This window comes from Hibiscus syriacus, unplaced genomic scaffold, assembly GCF_006381635.1.
Source record: "Hibiscus syriacus cultivar Baekdansim isolate YM2019G1 unplaced genomic scaffold, ASM638163v2 tig00002982_pilon, whole genome shotgun sequence".
Lineage (NCBI taxonomy): Eukaryota > Viridiplantae > Streptophyta > Magnoliopsida > Malvales > Malvaceae > Hibiscus > Hibiscus syriacus.
The window spans coordinates 175,190-181,189 of NW_024061959.1; positions in this window are offsets into that span (position 1 = coordinate 175,190).

A 6,000-nucleotide genomic window follows, 5' to 3' on the forward strand; every position below is an offset into this window, starting at 1 on the left:
ATATAGGTGAGTGCATATTTGTAGAATGATTATATTATGATATGGAAATTAGACTTGTGTTAAGTCTAGTTCCAACATAGGTAATACATGATTGCATTACATGATACGATACATTACAATGATATATGTGAATATGTATGAGAAGTTTACATAAGTGATGTGATAAAAGGTAAGAAATGATATATCTATGAGATATAAACTACGTGAAATGTAAAAGCCCATGTTATGTAGATGAGAGCTTTAGGTATAATTGGCATGCCAAGAGTCGAGGGTCTACGTGGTCCTTCGGGACATATATGTATCCTTTGGAACATTTATGGGGTCCTTTGAGACACATATTTGGTCCTTGGAATATGTATAAGGTTCTTAAGGAGGTTTCTATATGGTCCGTATGTACATTTTATATGGCACTTCGGTGCATTTCTACGCGGCACTTCGGTGCAATTCTATGGGGCACTTCGGTGCATTTATACGAGCTGTGGTGACATCATTTGTGCACAACCTCAATGCACTCACATACCTTAGGTTCTCAGTATTGTATTTTGGGCTAATGAAATAATTAATATGAATGCATAATTGTTACCTTGATAAGTTTATATGTGGATTGCATGATTAAGTAAGTTACATTGCATAAATGTATTGTATTTTATTTCATTATAGTATGATTACATATTATGCCTCACTAAGTCGAGACTTAGCGTGTGAGTGTTTCACATGTAGGATTTAAGAAGGTAGACGAGTAAGGATAAGTAGCTGGGACAACATCACTCCTGGAACTATCAGATTAGAAGCAACTTAAACAGTAGGTTATTTTGTTATGAAAAGTAATGTTGGCATGTAATCAAAAGTTTAAGTTGTATATGCTCTGATTATTTTTGTGAGTTTGTATTAAACTGATGTAAATTATGGGATTTTATAATATAAGTTTTAAATTCTCTATTATTTTGTATAAGTATATGCGTTTGAAAAGGTAATGTGACATATCGGACTCGTATTCGGGTCGGGTACGGGTTGGGGTATTACATTTAATGGTATCAGAGCTATGGTTTTATTGATTCTAGGCATAAACTAGAGTCCATCGTGTCTTTAAATGAATACATGCCAATATTTAGTGATAACTTATGTTGAAAACATTTTGATATTTTGATATAACAAATTAAGTTAAATGAATTTTAAGATTTTCCAAATGATTTTCTAAGTATATTCGATAGAATTATTCGAATATCAAAACATTACTCCAAATCTTTCAAAGATCATTTTTAATCCTTACTCAAAGTGTAAAATTAAGTTTTAATCTTAAAACAATTTCAAAATAATTTTACAAAGTATTTCGAACCATTTCAAAGCCAAAAATTCCAGATTGCTTATAGGGAACCGATTCCCCCCTAAGGGGGTACCGATTCCCCCCTGAATGGTTTGGCTCCGAGAATTCCAGTATGCTCGGAGGGAACCGATTCCCCCCCAGGGGGTACCGATTCCCCCCTTGTATAACGGTCGAAATATTTGAATTTTACACTTAGGGAACCGATTCCCCATAGGGGGTACCGATTCCCCCCACGCTCCAAGCTGTTTTATTAATTGTTTTCACACTAAAACGGCTATATGATCTTCACTAATCATCCCCAACGTTCAGAAGTGATTCAAGGTGTATTTAAACAAGTTCTGAAGCCCTTGATCAACAAGAAATTATAGAGAAACAAGAGAGAAAGCATCAAACACCAAGTTTGTGCAAATCAAGCCAATTTTCCTTTCAATATTCATTTTGCTTTCATAGAACACCATTTGTGCTCATTTGTAATTATTTGTGAGTGTTTTTTTCTTGTTCTAGAATTGTGCAAACATCTTACCTTGAGAGGTTTTCCTTGTAAGTTTGCAAATTTGTAATCTTCTCTTTGGGAAAGAGTGTTCTCAAGAATTGGGATATATTCTTGAGGGTGTTGTAAGGTTATCTCTTTGGCCTCAAAAGGAAGAACAAATTAGTGAATTTGTTGGAAAATCCTTAGTGTGGATAGCTAAGGTAGTGGATGTAGACTTTGATTGAGAAAGTCGAACCACTCTAAATCGCTGTGCAATTACTTTCAATTTTATGCAAAAGCTTCCACCAAATTTTTAATTCCAATTCACCCCCTCTTGGCCAATTCTGTCAATCGATTAACTCAACAATTGGTATCAGAGACTAACTCATTTGAAGGTTTAATCGCCTCTTGAGTCGATTCGGGAAGAGTTATATCGATAATCAAAGTCATCAATGGCCTCCGCTTCAAACTTCGACTCCGGTCTCGACTCAATGCCCGTCAACAAGCCTCATTTCTTCAATGGAGCTAACTATGCCTATTGGAAGAATAGAATGATGTACTTCATTCAAGCAAGTGACATGGGAGCATGGAATGCTGTAGAAGAAGGATACATCAAACCTCTCACTCATCCAAGGTTGTGGAGTGAAGGAGAGACAAGAATGTTCCAGCTCAACTCCAAAGCCATCCATATCATTTTTTGTGCTCTTGGACCAGATGAATACGGAAGAGTTTCATCATGTACAACCGCCAAAGAAATATGGGACAAACTTCAAGTCACTCATGAAGGTACCGATGAGGTAAAGAAATCTAAAATTAGTATTCTAACGCATAGCTATGAAAATTTCAGGATGAAACCAAATGAAGATATCAAAGCTATGACGGATAGATTTTCAACGATTTTCAATGGTCTCAAATCATATGGAGAGATCATTTCAAATGAAAAGCTTGTGAGGAAGTTAGTCTACTCCCTCCCAAAATCGTGGCAATCAAAGAAGACGACAATCATCGAATCTAAGGACTTAACGTCCTTAACTCTTGAAGAGCTAATTGGGTCACTCCTCAGTCCTGAAATGATGCTCAAAGATGAGGTGGACCTCTACAAGATTGACGAGACACCAAAGGAGAAGGAGAAGAAGAAAAACATTGGAGTTGCTCTTAAATCCACAAAAGATGAGAGTGATTCGAATAACGATGACGATGACGAGGAAATGACATTGTTTGCCAAACGGTTCAGAAAAATGATGAGACCTTATCGAGGAAAAAAATTCAAACGAAATGAAGGCCTCAAAAATGAACCGAAAGAGAAGGACCCAATCATTTGCTACGAATGCAAAAAGCCAGGGCATGTCAAATATGATTGCCCACAATTGAAGAAAAAGGGTGAATCAAAGAATAAGCACAAGGCTCATGTGGCTACATGGAGCGATGAAGAAAGTTCCAATGAAGAGGAACAAGAAGTAGCTAACTTGTGCTTGATGGCATTTGGGGAAGATTCTAAGGTAACCTCTAACTCATCCGATTTTGACGATTTATCCTATGATGAGTTATTAGAAGAATATAATGGGTTGGCTTTGGATTATGAGAAGTTATTTTTAAAATATAAAAATGATGTTTCAAAATTGAAAATTGAAAACAAACTCATATCCAAAACCAACAACGATCTTGAAAGTAAAATCAAAGATTTGCAAATCAAACTAGAAGAGTTTGAAAAGAAAAATTTAGATTTGCAAAATTTACTTTCAAAGATCAATGATGATCATCAAAAGAAAATTGATGATCTTAAAACTTCTTTTGATAAAGTTGGAACAAAACATTTTGAAAAAGGTGGAAATTCAAAATCCAACTTTGTTAGAAAAAGTTTTAGAAACTACAATCATAGAGGTCCCCAAAGGACCTCTAATGGAAAAATCGTTAGAAGTATGTGGGTTCCTAAAGAACTCATTACTACTAAAGATAAAAATATCCTACACAAATGGATACCTAAGGGGACTAGGATTTTGGAAACTAATGAATATGGACCCAAAAGAATTTGGGTACCAAAAATAAAAAATTAATCTATGTTTGTAGGGAAAGGAGCATTGCTACAAGGCACGGGAAACAAATTCAAATTCATGGTACCTTGATAGTGGATGCTCAAGACACATGACCGGAGACAAAAGCCGGTTCATTGAGCTTAACGCCAAAAATGGAGGAGAAGTGACTTTTGGAGACAATTCAAAAGGTCACATTGAAGGTATTGGTACAATAGGTAATACCTCATCCATACAAATTAAAAATGTTTTATATGTGAATGGATTAAAGCATAATCTATTGAGTATTAGTCAATTATGCGATAAAGGATTCAATGTCTTATTTGAAATTAATTGTTGTAAAGTCATTGACATTGCATCTAATCGGATTATGCTTGTTGGTCATAGAATAGGAAACATATACATGGTGCATTTAGATTCTTTTGATATGACTAATTTATGCCTAGTTGCTAAGGATGAACATGATAGATGGTTATGGCATAGGAGACTAGGACATGCTAGTATGAGTGTTTTGCAACGGTTAATTCAAGGAGACCTAGTAAGAGGGTTGCCTAAGCTTAAATTTGATAATGATAAAATCTGTGATGCTTGTGCTAAAGGAAAACAAAAGCGAGTTTCTTTTAAATCCATTAATGATGTATCAACTAGTAGAGTTTTACAATTGATCCATTTAGATCTTTTTGGGCCAACTAGAACTACTAGCTTGGGTGGAAAACAATATGCATTTGTCTTTGTAGATGACTATTCTAGATATACTTGGGTTCTATTTTTAAATACTAAAGATGAAGCATTAGAACAATTCATCACATTTTCAAAAGTAATCCAAAATGAAAAAGGTTACTCTATAACTAGTGTTAGGAGTGATCATGGAACTGAATTTGAAAATCTTGGATTTACTGAATTTTGTAACTCTAACGGTATTAGCCATAATTTTTCAGCACCTAGAACCCCTCAACAAAATGGAGTTGTTGAGAGGAAAAATTGAACTTTAGAATAAATGACTAGAACCATGCTTTGTGAAAATAATTTGCCAAAATATTTTTGGGCGGAAGCCACAAATACCGCTTGTTATGTTGTAAATCGAGTAATGATTAGGCCAATTTTAAAGAAAACTCCATATGAAATTTTGAAAAATAAAAAGCCTAACATTAGTTATTTTCATCCTTTTGGATGTAAATTTTTTGTTTTAAACAACGGTAAAGAAAACCTTGGCAAATTTGATGCTAAAAGTGATGAAGGAATTTTTCTGGGTTATTCCTTAAATTCTAAAGCCTATCATGTATTTAATAAAAGAACTTTACTTGTAAAAGAGTCTATACATGTTGTTTTCGATGATAATCCCCTTCCGAGGAAGGATTCTTGTGTGAATGATGATGTAGATGTTATAAATACAAATGATGTTAGACATGACGTTGGAGAACCATCATCAAATGAGGAAACGAAAAATGAGGAAACTCATGATCCTCTTGAGAATCCAACCATTGAAGAAAGAGAAGTATCTTATCCAAGAGAGTACAACTATGTCAAGGATGGTGAAATTATAGGTGATCCATCAAAAGGGGTAACAACTCGATCTTCTCTTAGAAATATTCGTAATTATGTTGCATTTATTTCATGCATAGAGCCTAAGAATATTAAAGAAGCATTAAATGATGAACATTGGATTATGGCTATGAAAGAAGAGTTAAATTAATTTGAGAGAAGTAAAGTATGGACATTAGTTGAAAGGCCTAGAAATAAATCTACTGTAGGTACTAGATGGGTATTTAGAAATAAGCTTGATGAGAGTGGTAATATAGTGAGAAACAAGGCTAGACTTGTTGCTCAAGGGTATACTCAAGAAGAGGGCATAGACTATGATGAAACATACGCTCCCGTAGATAGGATGGAAGCAATTAGAATGTTATTAGCATTTGCATGTTTCAATGAATTTAAATTATATCAAATGGATGTTAAAAGTGCATTTTTAAATGGTTTTATAAAAGAAGAAGTGTATGTGGAACAACCTCCAGGTTTTGAAGATTCAAATTTTTCAGATCATGTTTTAAAATTGACAAAAGCTCTTTATGGTTTAAAGCAAGCTCCTAGAGCTTGGTATGAAAGATTGTCAAATTTTTTAATTGAAAAAGGTTTTTCAAAAGGGAAGGTTGACACTACATTGTTTTTGAAGCATA